At 44.3% G+C, this 14,845-nt stretch overlaps 1 long non-coding RNA gene across 1 annotated transcript in view; it reads right to left on the bottom strand.

Moving 5' to 3' along the window:
- The window catches only part of LOC114448864 (uncharacterized), a 64,534-nt gene extending 49,697 nt beyond the window's left edge, over positions 1-14,837 (bottom strand). Inside the window, exon 1 of the long non-coding RNA XR_003671923.1 lies at positions 14,732-14,837. This is a non-coding gene — a long non-coding RNA (uncharacterized LOC114448864). The remainder of the gene's footprint in view (positions 1-14,731) is intronic.
- Positions 14,838-14,845: the final 8 nt, after the last annotated feature.

Raw genomic sequence — 14,845 nt, 5'->3', positions numbered from 1 at the left:
GCGAGCGAATCCGGCTAGCGACATGCTACTTCCGGTTAGCGATGTGCTACTTCCGGTTTACGGGGCGCGACACGGGACAAAAAAAACGCACGACGCATGCGCACACGCGGTCCTACCGCGGCGTGAACGGACTCTGTATATTACGAGGCGCCACCTAGTGGTTTGGAGGACCGCAAACATGCTGGATGAAGCTGGATTGAGTGCGGACACAAGTGTGTGCTAGCCAGATTTGAAAATAGGTCTGAACGCATCCAGCTTAAAGGCTGTCTGGGCTCAATCCTACTCTAGCTGGAATGACTTTCTCCAGTGTGAACGGGGCCTTACACGTATGATGTGGTGGACAAACAAAACCTAATCCTGACACGAGAATGAGCTTCCATCCGCTAAAATAAAATGGCTAAATATTCCTAACAATATGCACCAAGCGCTGCAGGCTGACCGCACATGGCTGCTGCCATCGTCACAACTGGTATTGACTTTTAATCATCATGGCTCCATCTTTACTCCACAGAGGAGTTTGGCTGCTGCTGCTTCTGCTTTATCCCTTCATCAGCAAAAAGTTTTCAAGCTCAAAGACGCATAAAAACTTCTGAGGAAATTTGCCATTTTCCTATCAGCTGTTATAATTTGATACATCATGATTTACATAATAACACTTGGATGGTACCCCGGAGACAGAAAAAAAAAACCAGACTGAGTGCAAAATAGAAAGATAAGATGAAAAAACAAAGACACAGAAAGAGAGAGAGACAAAGTCAGATGGTGTGTGTGTGTGTGTGTGTGAGGGATATTTCCAGAACGTGTTGTATGTGCAGACACACACACACACACAGAGTTCCACGCGACAGATCGGCTTTTATAGTCCATGGGATTTTATTGTGCACACGTCGCTGAAGAGCCCCCCGCACCCCACCTCACCCATCCCGTCCCATCCCGTGGCACTAAGCTCATTTCAGCCACACTGACAGATTTATGGCATTTCCATCACCTCATGTGTCTGAATGGAAGTGTGTGTGTGTGTGTGTGTGTGTGTGTGTGTGTGTGTGTGTGTGTGTGTGTGGTGTTCGACTTGACGCCCCAGAAAGTACTGTCACAGTTGGCCAGGTGCCAACTTCGGAACAGTTGGCAAGACAAGACTGCAGTGCTCTGCACAAGCCACACACATACACACACACACACACACATACACACACACACACAATGCAGGATTCTTGCTCAGGAGCAGCAGACGTCTCTCTAGTACTGTAGTAAGTTCTGCCATTATTTTCAGGTATGAGCTTCAGTACATTACAGTGAGTCACCGCTGAGGGAGCTTCCATTCACTCCCCCTCAACGTATCCTGGAATTACAGTGCTACTGGTTCCAGGCGCACACTGCTGCGCTGCGTTAAAGGGACTGACATTCATGTCAGTCATGTCAGTTCAATATGAAACTGGTGTCAGGATGTGGACTTACTTAGCTCAGCATAAAGATATTGTTAAATAGTGCTGGAAGAAGAAGGCAGCTTAAAACTCAGCAGTTCCTGTATCTATAATTGGACAGACTTTCACATTTAATTGAACAGAAAGCACAAAATGAAGGCCTTGCTAATAAATATTTCAGTTTTTATGTCTGTGTGGGTTTTCTCCCACACTCTAAAGACGTTCTTGTTAGGTACACTGGTCACTCTTAATTAGCCTGTAGGTGTGTGTGTGTGTGTGTCTGCATGTTGCCCTGTGATGGACTGGTGACCTGTCCAGGGTGTTACCCCGCCTCTCACCCGTAGCTGGGATAGGCTCCAGCCCCCTGTGACCGTGCACTGCCGAATGAAGCGGGTTATTGGATGATGGAGGGATGGATGGATGTGGATTAGGCCCAAGCGTTTGTGCTGCATTCCGGCTTCACCACATTTTTACTACATCCTCAGTGTTACTTCAGAGCGTTGCCTGTCGCCCGGATCATAGACTTAATGTAAAAAATATTTACATACAGAGTGTGTCCTGGACACACTGGAGCCAACACATAACTTTGAAATATGTTATCGCCTACGGGAGAGCGAGGTAAGAAGGGGAGGGGACTGCTCTGTCACCTCTATGCCCAAATATACTGTATTATAATGCAGCTGAATCACTTGTTATATGTAAAAATGACATAAACATATTGATAAGAGGAGCTTTGCAGTTAGTTAACCAGTGCAGCAGTTACTCAGCAACTTAAACCTCAGTGCAGCAACTTCAATGTGCTGAATCACACGTCCTCGTCATTCTTCTTCTGCACACAGGAAGTAGTACACCACTTTAACAACTTTAAATGAGGGGACTGCTGGCTGATGAGGCAAAAAAACAAAACAAAAAAACAATTCAGCCAACACCACAAAAGCCTGTCTGGAAATGTGAATCTCCTCCAAATCACTGTCATAATGACTTCAGAGTGCTGCTAAGCGCACCACCCACCTGCCACTACCAAGTTAAGGATGTAAACATACCCAGACTCTTTGATAGGGCTAGAAAGAAAGAAAAGGACATGAAAAGAAGGAGGGAGAGGCGGAGAGAGTCTTTCAGAAAGGGAGTGAGTTAGTGCTGTCCCTTGGTATTCACAAAGACTCCCAGCAATTAAAGCTGTGAGTTCAGAGCCAGGGAAACTTCCTTGAAGGTCTTGGCAGTGGCTCTGAGGCTATTCCTCCTCTATTTCAACAAACACACACACACACACACCAACCCGTAACCTGAACTAACCTCCGCCCGGCCCACTGTAACCTACCTTACTTCACATTAACACGCATCAAACGCTCCTACCCGGGCCTACATCAGCCTACAACAACCCACACGGACTGAGTCATTACACAGCATCAGCAGACAGCAGCAAAACACACACACAGACACACACTTTATTTAGCACAGCTGCTTAGTAACAGGTGGATATTTTTACCTTTTAAATATCAGAGGTTTTTTTTTTTACACTCCTTATAAAATATACTTTTGATTGATTGATTTGAGTCATGATGTTTTAATTCAATTTGCTAAATTATTCACACACAGAATTATCCAGTGGTTTAAAATGAGCTGATGGAAGTTCACTGTAACCACAGAGTTCAACCTTGGGTTAAAAACAAATCTGTGTTGACTGAAAATGTAAAATCGTTTGAGGTGACTGATGTAAAATCTTTATCAATTCCCAGCAAATGCAGCGTAGTTATATAATCTGACACTACTCGCTTTCATTCCCTTCAGAACATCACACTGATCTGCATGCCCTTCTCTGTAATCTGTCATACAACCCCTAATCCCTGTCTCGTAGCTAACACAGATGTAGTTGCTAAACTAACTTCAGTTTTTCATTTTGCAGTTTTGGGACTTTTATGCAGAAAATCCCACATTTTCCACATATCTTCAGCCATGTTTAAATAAGAACAGGGATTAATGATGGGATTATCAGCCAGTTTGCACTGTGTTTTGCACTTTTTCCACTTTCTTCTTTCCAGTGAGACACAAACAAGACAACCAGAGGCAGCTGTCACTAAACCGACAGTGAGTGGCAGGAGACAAATTCAAATGATTTGCAGTGAAAAAGGCAGCAGCCTTGCAGCATCTCCAGTCAAGGACACGTCTTTTCACATTTAACACAGCATTACACGGCCCTGTCCGCACTGCACTACACGCGATATTGTTAAATCTGGTCCTGGGATTTTTTTTTTTAACATTACATCCTTCATTTAAAAAAAAAAAAGGGGGGGGGGGGCTCATTACAGAATGCCAACTGGCAGATTTTCTGTTCCTGATTTAAAAATCTTTCTCCTATCCTCAGGGCGAGTTGACGTCGTCTGCTAATTTGCATTTCTGTAGCATCAGCAGAATCAGTTTGAGAGACTCTGCAAGTTTCTTGGAGGAAAAAAAAAACTTCTAGGTGTCAGGTGGAATTAAATAAATGTACAATTTCAGATGAAATAACACGTCAGAGTCCCTTTAAACCATGACGGCTGCGTGTTGTAGTCAGTGAGTACTCGCATCATCTTGTTCCTGTCAATAAAGTAAAGTTGTGACAATTCTGCAGTCAGAGGAGTTCCCCTGAGGTCCTGAGTTACAAAATACGTTTAAGGAAATGATGTCACGACACCAGATTTCCATTTTGTGTCTCCTACCCAATGTTCCTGTTCCACTCTTGTGACTAAAAGGATGGAGTAACACAACATTTTGTACCATGCGTCTGTAAACATCACCACAAATCTACCGAATCCAGCTGCATTTCTTCCACAACCTCCTGCCGTGCCGCTCCTCCACATGCTGTCACAGTCAAGTTCACAGCAAGTGGTCAGAATACCGGTCCCAGGTGACGGTGAACAACAACAAGAAGAAAGAAAAAAAGAGCTCCTGATCTGAGATGTAGTTATAGTTACATGTCTTCTGGTCAAGGTCAGTCTTTGTTACCATCTAACAAAGGCAAAAATACGTCTGAAAAAAAAAGCGCTTACTAATCTATAAAATTGCACGGCGTTCCTTCACCTTGACCATTGATCTGCATCACTTTTATTTACCTTAAAAGAGAAAGCGGGTAATCACATCTTCCTGTTGTCAATACACACATATATAATGAACACAAACGCACATAAATTAGATCAGGTCAGACAGACAGCTGATGCATGAAAGGGCCTGATATGAATACAGAACATCTATGCAGTGGTGCATAATATGGAGCAAGTGCCAAACCTTTATGCTGTCATACAAAAAAGGCAAAAGTGAGTTATATTTACTATTAAAAGGAGCTAATTTTACAAATAAATGATGATGTTGGATCTGTAAGGAAACGTTTGATATAATGATGCCACTAAAAAAGGAGTCAAAACGAGCATGAACACCCAGATGTCATGTTAACGTCGCCGGCTGCACCATCTACCACTGCAGACAAAAGCCAGATGTTAGTGGTCATAGTGTGTTAGTGTGTGTCTGAGATGGGGGGGGGGTGTTCTGTGTTACTAATGAGCCTATTTAATTTCCTTTTACAGCATTGAGACACCACCTTGTATCGACAGTGTAGCTCAGCCCCTATCTAAGGCAGACTGTCTTAAACTTTTCCGGCCCATGAGCCAAATTTAATCATCCGACTCTCGCCCTGGGACCCAGGCTCATTAAAATGTACCGGTAAACTCGTCATGTCGCAGGAATCAGGTCGTCTCTCCGCTCCTGGTTTAAGACATCATTTTAGACTGAAGCCCGAAAGGCTTCGTCTCAGTGGTCCCCTGCTAAATTCCCTGCGAGTTCAGCCAGAGTTCACCCCACCTTGTGATTTTTTTTTTTTAAGTTGTAGCCTATGGCCTGTGCAGCCCAGTCACAGTCTGCATCAATAATGCAGAGACCACAGCCTGCTAACATCTCAGCCTTTAGCGCTAGGTCTGCTCGACATCATGGCACTCAAACAAAGGCAGGCTGAAGACGGCTCAGACAAGCACCGCAAGAACAAGGGCACTAACACCCGGGCTATTTTAAGTACACATACACACTATTCACACACACACACACACACACTGCAGACATACAAGCAGAAGTGCAGCTGACAAGACCAACACACTCTCAGCTGTATAATATCCAGTTGTGCACATTCTCTGATAAGCACACAAAGATGAATGGAAAAGTGTGCAGTGTGTACGCACACATGCAGACATAATCAGGAGTGTGTGTGTGTGCAGTGTGCAGCTCATGTACCCGGTTTATTGAATTACCACTCAAGAGCAGAGCAGCACTCAGCACAGCATTCCTCAGGAAGTACGTCCACCTCACAGACACACAGACACACACACAGACATGGCAAATACACACCTTGTTGTCATCAGGATAGCATGAAAACATCTCTAGCTGTCAAATAAAAAGCATCTCAGACTATTCAGGAATTGAGGACAATGCTCGTTTTATGTTCCCTGCTGGCTAAGTTGTTGTTGTTGAAACTATATTTTTCACAGTTTCAATGAGATTCATAGTGTGCAGTGCAGCAAAATGCTATGCATAAAAGAGCACGTCAATTTTTAATTTAAGTAAAATGGAAAAACCTCAGAAGTGGAGGTTTTTCAGAGTAACAGCATCAATGTGAAATGTGTGTGTGTGTGTGTCTCATTCTCCAGTCTTTTCTCCCATGCAGGGACTTTACTGAATTATTAAATCGCTACTTAGGCTTTGTGGTTAAATGAAGCTTTGCAAACAAGGACGAACTGTATTAAAAAGCACTCCAGCAGTAAGTGAATGCACTGTTTGACAAAACTGTTTAACTGTCCTTTGTGAAACACACTGAAAGAGTAAAAAAAACAAAAAAAACAATATCAAATCGCTGTCTCCAGCACTTTCTGGTTGTTTCTAGGGCTTCTTAACTACTTAATCAACTACTTAATACTGCAGTGTCTGGACTGCTCCTAATCAGTGTGGGAACCGTGGAGCCATTAGCCAAATGTTGGGGAGTTTCTCTTCTCTAAAGCTTGAGGGGATGAGAAATCTGGCTCCCAAAGAAGCAAAAGGCAAGATAAATGAGGAGAGGGGAACGACTCCTGGTGGAGAGGGAGGTGTGTTTATTTATGATAACCATGGTAATGATGGCACAGCCAAAATGTGCCTTCCACCACCGTGCACCAAAACATTAACCAAATGTGCCACCTTCTCTCTCGCTGTAATTTAAAGTGACACGATGAGATGTATCATATGCTCAGCTTTCATCAGGATCCAATTATGGGCGACTGAGATGTCGGAATAAACAATGCAGCTCCCAACTTCGGCCAGTCCACCCATTACAGACAAAACATAACAAGTAAGATGAATTTATCTCACCAGATTTCATTGAAATGTGACCTGCACTAACAGAGATACCAAGTCTGACACTGAGAATAAAAAAAAAAAAAACTTCAAAACTTTTTTCATTTGACATTTCAGTTAAACTCTGTCTTCTGTGCATAATGTTTTTCTGCATTTAGTTCTCATCTCTGTATATAAATCAGATTACTTAGAGTAATTGTTTTTGAAGAAAAAATAAGATTAGAGCCTCCTCTGTCACTCAAACACCAGAGGCTTCCAGTTTCTTTTGGAGATGCCTTCACGCCTGAGCTTTGCTGCTACAACATGCTCACTCCTGCTGCAGAAAACAATAAAATAATGTGGACATTGCTTGAGAGTACGCTAAAACCAGCAGTCTCAACAAACAGCAATACAAAGCAAGTAGTGGAATGGGAGCAATGTCTGTGAAAAATCAGTGTTATCCTTTTTTATGACAAGACGACAAGATGTAGAATGAAGTTCCAGAAAATCTAGAAGACGTGATGTATCTGAACCCGCTTTGTCCTGTCGTACAGGGGGCTGGGCGCCTATCCCAGTTATCTATGGGTAAGACCCCGCCTCACCTGTACACCCTGGACAGGTCGCCAGTCCATCACAGGACAACAACAAGCACGTCTTGAAGATGTGGAAGAAAGCCGGAGAAAACCCAAACCCTTCATACCATATTTATGCAGAAATAGAAAATCTACAGGGTTCACCAACTTGGCAACAGCACTGTGTATTTCATATAACTATATCTACATCTATATATATCTAGCAGGCAGATATAAATGTTATCTAAATATCTAAATCCCTGTGTATCCATGTTACACCCACGCAGGTGCTTCCACTTAATCTGGCTGATTAGACCTTATATAAATGACGTCTTTAGCAGCAGCATTGTTAAAGCCACTGGGAGTTCAGTGACCTCAAATAAATTCCAACATAGCTTCGCCCATGCTTTTACCTGAGCAGAGGTCTAGTCAGCCGCACCTACAAACACCTGCGATATCTGCTAAAGTATACAGTAGCACTCAGTTATGTGACTGACTTATCAGTGAGAAGCTTGTCTCAGATCTGTCTTCAGGTGACAATGTTCCATAAATAGTCCACCCTGTCTGGAAGGACTAGGTACGCTTACTTGAAAAAATGTGGAGTACAATAACGTCTTCTCATTTTAGTGCGAGGTGGCAAGAACATAAACAATGTTTGTTTCGGCCAGGACATTTCCTATGTGCTGGACTCCTCATACTACACACACAGGTTTCCTTGAAGACGTTTCACTGCTGATCAACAGCAGAAACTGCAGTTTTTAGTTAATAAAGGAGGAGGAGGTGAACATGTTTGAAGCGAAGGAGGAAGATTTGTTGTTACTATCTATGATGTTTGCCCAAATATCTGTTTCCTGAATGTGTAACGAGCTGATAACGTTTGGTGAGATAGGTAGGGGTGTACAGACTGGTAGGACGCAAGAACAGAGAAATATGTTCTCTCTGCCAAGGCTGTGAGAGAGGAATGACCTTCTCGCAGTCCTGCTTTGGGAGTTCTTGCAGCGTGTTCTTCACACATCGGAACTTTTCTTTTATTGTCAGAGTGGTCAGAAGTTTCGCCGTGGTTAGTGCTGAAAAACGGAAATCTTTTGTGAGCCCTCCAGAAGCTAACATTCGCAGTGTGACTGCTAATCTCTCCTGGGTAGATATCGGCATACTGTGTGTGGGTGCATGCTGTATTGCATGACATGTGTTGGGAGTGGGAGGGCCCTATGAGGACTGCACTTTAGTTTCTTGTGAAGTATGAAATGTCCTGGGCCAAAATGAACTTTGTTCTTGTTCGCCGCCAGAAAACGAGAAAGTGTCAAGCTTTTTTTTACTTTCTACTTTGTACAAATCGGCATCTTGGACCTCCAGAAAGTGGTCCGTGGCAGTGTGGACATCATCATAGACCGGACACTCTTTCCTCCCCTAAAAGACTCGTCCCGAGTCAATGTGACCAATCATAGCCCTTTGCCCAAACAGGTCTTCTCGTTTCAGTTTTGTCTCATGTTTTGTTTTGTTTGGCAACACTAGAAGTTACGAACAGCACCCTCCTTCCGAGTGTCACAGCTTTGCCCGATTGACGCTAGGGTTCGTCTTCAGTCCATCCGCTCTGCCTCCCACATGCTTACTGCCAACACTTATTTCCTCGGACTCACCTCCTCATTCTCCCACAGGTGCCATCAACAATCAGCGATCGCCTCAGGAAAACACCTCTCCTCCATCGTCACACACCAGGAACATCCCCCCCTTTACTACCATATCAAAATGGCCTCCACTGACCTCCCTTTTTTTTAATCTCACAGAGGGGGAAGTCGTCTGTAAATGGATGTAACATGGATGACTCAAACTAGCATCTATCATGAAAACCACAAACGTTGTCGTGTCTCTTTCCAACTTTGGCCACAAACTTCTCAATCACCTGTTGTGGATGCAATTAATCCAGAGCATGTAATAAAAGATTTTCTAAAAACAACAACTGTCTCCGATATGCTGTTTACACGACCATGAAATCAAGAGTGAAGATAAAGAGGATTGTGGCTGCAGTCCTGAACAGAAATATCTCTGAAAGGCTCCTTCAGTGTTCAATGAATGACTGAGATTAACTTTCACACAAGGATTCGCGATGCTGGGATTTCTGCAGGGTAGAGCCGAAGAATAAACCATGTTTTGGCAAATAAGTTCTTTGATCAACTTATCATGGTGTGCCAAGTGGGGTTAAAAATAAAACTGCAGCTTTTCTCACAGGGTTTTTCACGCAGCACTTTGATCTTTCATTTAACTTTAGCACAACATTTTTTTGGGATGTACTCAGAACTCAGCGAGGTGATTGGTTCTGGCCGAGAAGAATTTTTTTTTTTTTTTAAAAACAGTGAAATTGGAATAGAGATGTTAAAAATGTTTTCCTTTCTTTGGCAAGAAATCCTGCTTGTAGTGCTTTTCAAAAGGATATGCTGCATCTCGAGATTTTTTTAAAGGTTGCCAAATTACTTTAAAGAAATGGTGGTGGTATCACGCTGTTTTTCAAAAACCCTTTTTTAAGTTGTGTGGAGAAGATTAGACGGAAAAAAACGAGCTTGTAGCATAAATATAATGGACTTCTCATGATTAATTATACAGCAGCATGAAGAATCAATTTGAGACGATTACATAAAGAAAACAGTTCTAAAGGGGAAAAAAGTTGAACAAACTCTGATTTGTGTCTGAGTTGTGTTTCTTCTGCTGCTCAGTGTGTGTGTGTGTTTTGCTTCCACATGCTTTTTACATTATTTTCACTCTATAAAGCCACATACACACACACTGCTTGCTGCAGGCGCACAATAATAGACACTGTATTCGTGCATACATTGACGCACACTCCAGTGAACACAACCCAGACAAAGACACACACACACTAACACACACACTCTGGTGCAGGCTGGCACTCGTCTTTGCCTGTCTCGCGCCTTTGCTCCACCAACACAATACTGTCACATTTTGGTGTGTCACATGCACTCAGAGACAGACAAGGCTGTATTATCAACAACTGGCTGGGGCTCATGGTGTGTGTGTGTGTGTGTGTGTGTGTGTGTGTGTGTGTAGAGACAGAGAGAGAGAGAGAGAGGGAGTGTGAGTGTGAGAGTTCAGGTTAAGGCTGAGCCGTCAGCGGCAGACAAGCCCTGTCAAGTCTCCCTCCTCTGTCTAACACACACTCAGCCTCTCGCCTCAGGAGGTGAGAAGCCGCTAATTGGCAAAAGGGCGAAACACACACACACACACACACACACACACAGACTGACGGTCAGTTACAATCACACACTCAAAGGCTAGTAAGAACAAAGAGACAGACAGAAATACAAACAGACAGATGGACGCAGAAGTCTGGCTCTGACAGGCAGTTGTATAGTTAGTGTGTGTGTGTGTGTGTGTGTCTGCGCCGCACAACCTGGCAGAAAAGAACGCATTACTGCAGCTAATAATACACACTGTCTGCCTGCTGACTTTCTCCTCAACTTTCCCACTTAGTTATTATTTCATGATGTGATGGTTTTTATTCGCTTATGTATTAATAGACTCTACCTTTGCAGTTTAGCTTGTGTGCAGCAGAGAGCACCTGGAAAAAGAGGGGAACGCTCGCCCTCTGTGTGCTCTTTGGTTCAAGTGAGGGTTGAATAAAAAAAAAAAGGATTCAGAGCCTCAATTATCCATTAAAGCCCACCCACAGATTTTTATACAAGTATGTTAGAATTGTTTACGTCACTGTTTGTTTACTTTCCCATCTCTTTCTGGCACATTTCAGCCATAACACAAAAATGGAAACAACACAATCATGGCAACAAGTAGAGAGAACTCAGACATGTTTTAGTACCATAGACTGCATATGAACACGGACGACATGACAGCTCCTCAAAGTGAAGCTAAAACATCTAGATTGCCCCCCGGTGGCAGGCTGCAGTATAACAGCTCGTCTGCTAGCTGGCTGCAAACTGTGGAATGGATTTCCAGAACAGAGGTGGGATACTCCACGTCTCCGTTCAGGAATTCCATTCCACACTTTGCAGCCAGCTAGCAGAGCAGTCGGCAGGGCAGTCATTTCAGAGAGCAACATTAAAGCACAGACATGGCTCGTGGATCATAAATCTCCGATCCATGAATTACCTTTGTATCGGAACCTGATATCGATACTAGATCGGATCGACCCCAACCCTACTTTATACACAGTCTATTACCCCGTTCACACTGAGGGGAAAAATGTGGCTTAAGCAGGATTCGGCCACATCCTGATCAATCCAGATGTGTTCTTTTCTGAGTGTGAACACCTCGAATCCGGCAGTATCCAGTTTGATTTGAATCCGGCTAGATCCACCCACGAGAGGTGGATTTAGCCGGATTGTGGCTCAGGTGTGAACGCAAATGTGGCGAGCGAATCCGGCTAGCGACATGCTACTTCCGGTTATCGATGTGCTACTTCCGGTCCACGGGGCGTGACACGGGACAAAAAACCGCATGACGCATGCGCACACGCGGTCCTACCGCGGCGTGAACGGACTCTGTATATTACGAGGCGCCACCTAGTGGTTTGGAGGACAGCAAACACGCTGGATGAAGCCGGATTGAGTGCGGACACAAGTGTGTGCTAGCCAGATTTGAAAATAGTTCTGAACGCATCCAGTTTAAAGGCTGTCTGGGCTCAATCCTACTCTAGCTGGAATGACTTTCTCCAGTGTGAACGGGGCCTCTGTTTTGTAAATCATACAAAGAAATAAAAGCTGAATTACTTTGATCACAATAATAATTTTAAAAACTGCAATCTGCGTACCCAGAGTCGGGTTGCAGGTGCAGCAGCCTAAGCAGTGAAACCCAGACTGAGGAAGGCCAGGCCAGCCGAGAGATATAACCCCTGCAGACCATGTTCTGGGTCTGTCCCGAATGGACATGGCCAGAACACTTCACTAGGGAGATACCCAGGGGGTGGATCCAAGCCACCTGAAACGGCTCATCTCAACCAGCTCCACTCCAAACCTCTCCCAGATTAAAGCAAGTGTTACCAAGAAAAACTCACAAATCCCACAAATTATACTGATATTTAACTATTTTCATTGATGCCTCTGCTTTGCACATCACTGTAGAAGGCCTGTAATGTGCACTTTATTGACAAAAGTATGTGGACAGCCAACTACTGTTTGTGTTTGGTGGCTAGTTTCTAGGGCTGTAATCAACCAAAGAAAGTCTTGGTCGACTGAAACCCTCACATTTCGACTAAAAATCGAGGGGGGGGGTCTATCTGTCTCTAGTGGGTCGGGCTAAACCAAAGTAGTGAAAACAAGGAGGGTGTTCAAAGATAGACTGTTACCTGTGAAACGGGGGGTGCGCCGAAAACACCCCCATTAGCACTTGGTACATTCCTCCTGATAAAACTAACGCTACAAAAAGTCGACCAATCAGAGTTTTTGTCGAGCCAGAACGTATCGATCAATATATCGACCAGTCGACCGGGAGATTACAGCCCTACTAGTTTCCTGCTTATTAAGCATTTTTGAAGTCTGAACTAATTAGAAATCATTTGCTGTCCTTTATAATAAATTATGGACAGTTTACAGCTCATCCCGAGGAGGAAACAAGTCAGTAAAGCCTGTCAAAATAATGGCAGGAATAAACGCCAATATAAAATATATAGAGGGCCAGTGTTTCCTCATAGGATTTGCCTACCACTGTTTTAATACCTCAAATCCACCCGAATCCTAAATATTCTAACTACTCCAACATGTCAGCGATATTTACCCGACTCCATACTTTCATCATTATCCACAGGCGCCCTTTTATTGAACCTGACTTAAACAGCTCAACTCATGTCATGCCGCAGCAGAGGATAAAGCTACAACACAGCACCTACATCACTGCACTCCGCTGCCACAGCCGAGCCCTCCGACACAGCATCCACACTGCACCGGCTCCGTGACAGAACTGTGTAGATTATGCACATGAGAAGGAGGGAGTGCGTCAATGAGACAGAAGGAGAACAACGCTGAGAGGGTGGGGTCACAGACAGGTAAACAGAGAGCATAGAGACAGCCTGGAAGACAACAATAAACAACAACAACAACAACAACAAGGCTCCGAAGCTTCAAGAGGTCTCGGAGTGAAACTTTCAGGGCAAGCAGGGAGGAGGTAGGAGCGAGGAAGCACGTTAGAAGAGCTGAATGATAAGTTTGTGCCCTAGAAGGAGACGAGAACACTCATTACATGCACATGTAGTTCAACTCTGAGTGAAATGGAGAAAGTCTTAAGTTAATAACTTTGTTGGAATTTCTGTGAAATTGCAAATTAACTCAGTCTGAGGGTTCACAAGTCCACAGTGTTGATGGCTGCTATCCAGGAATGTGGATTTGAACTCATCCAACACTGGATGAGGATGAAGAGAGGGAGCTCAGTGGTCGCCATGTTTTACAAAGTTTACAATGACATCTGGACCACTTTCTGTATCCTGAAAAAACTTCAGACTCATCAATCGCCCCTCATTCTTCTGTATAGGAGACCTGCAGAGGAAAAACTCCTGCCCCTCATGCAGCTCAGCAGAGAACACAGCCCAGTAATCAAATTAATGTAAACCTGATCAGTTGGCTGGGATACAGTGATGCAGACCAGCTCTCTGCTGCTGCAAAGCATCACATATAAATCAGGTTAAATAACAGAGCATCACTTCAAAACTAACTGAACATTAAGTTTGACATGACCGTCCTTTTAGTTTAACCCTGTTCATTTAAAGACACAATAAATACCACTTTTTTCCTGCATGTGCTGGATGTTGATGATGATGATGATGATGGTGTCCCACTGTGGTCCTCGCCCCACCCGTCTCCCATGCTCTGGGACAGCAGCTCATCCTATGCACCGCCTCATTTGCATTTAAAAAAAAGGGAGAAAAGTTATGGCCTAAAACATGAGTGACAGCTCAGATTCCTCATCTAGCTTCCCAGCTAGCTTGTTCATCAAATCATCCAGGACGACACTGAGGAGAGGGGGGGGAGGCTGACAGCAGAAAACATACCTCCCTGCGTGTGTCTACCCCGGGTGATGGATGTTAGAGTAAACGGTGAGGTCACGGTCAGTGGGAGAGGCAGCGTTTACCCCGCAGGTGGGACAGAGACATAGCGGACTGGTGTGGCTGTGGCCCCCGGCGGATGGACCAGTGCCAGAGCTAGCCCTGTGTGCTTGCTAACTTAGCTTACTTAGCTTAGCTCTGCTGTCTGGCGCAGCTTGGAAAGCGGTTCCAACAACTTCCACCGTCTGGCCCAAAGTCAGACCCCCACACCGGACAGCCTGAGTAGCATTTAGCCACAGCAGCTAGCATAGCCAGAACATTCCTCCAGCACGCCTACGACTACAGCGTTATGCATTTTTAAAAACACACCGGTGCACAGCAAAATAACAGAATAAACGTCACGGCCGTCCTACCTGTTAATGCAGTCGCTAACGTGTTAAGCCGCCGGGTCTGCTTGTTTAAAGTCTCTGATGTTGTGTTGCTAGACGTCAGGTCCAACTGCACTACAGCGGTTTCCAGGCTGGGAA

This window comes from Parambassis ranga, chromosome 16 (genome assembly GCF_900634625.1).
Source record: "Parambassis ranga chromosome 16, fParRan2.1, whole genome shotgun sequence".
In the NCBI taxonomy this organism is placed as follows: domain Eukaryota; kingdom Metazoa; phylum Chordata; class Actinopteri; family Ambassidae; genus Parambassis; species Parambassis ranga.
The sequence above is the reverse complement of the archived record's forward strand: the minus strand, read 5'-3'. Positions and strand labels throughout refer to the sequence as shown.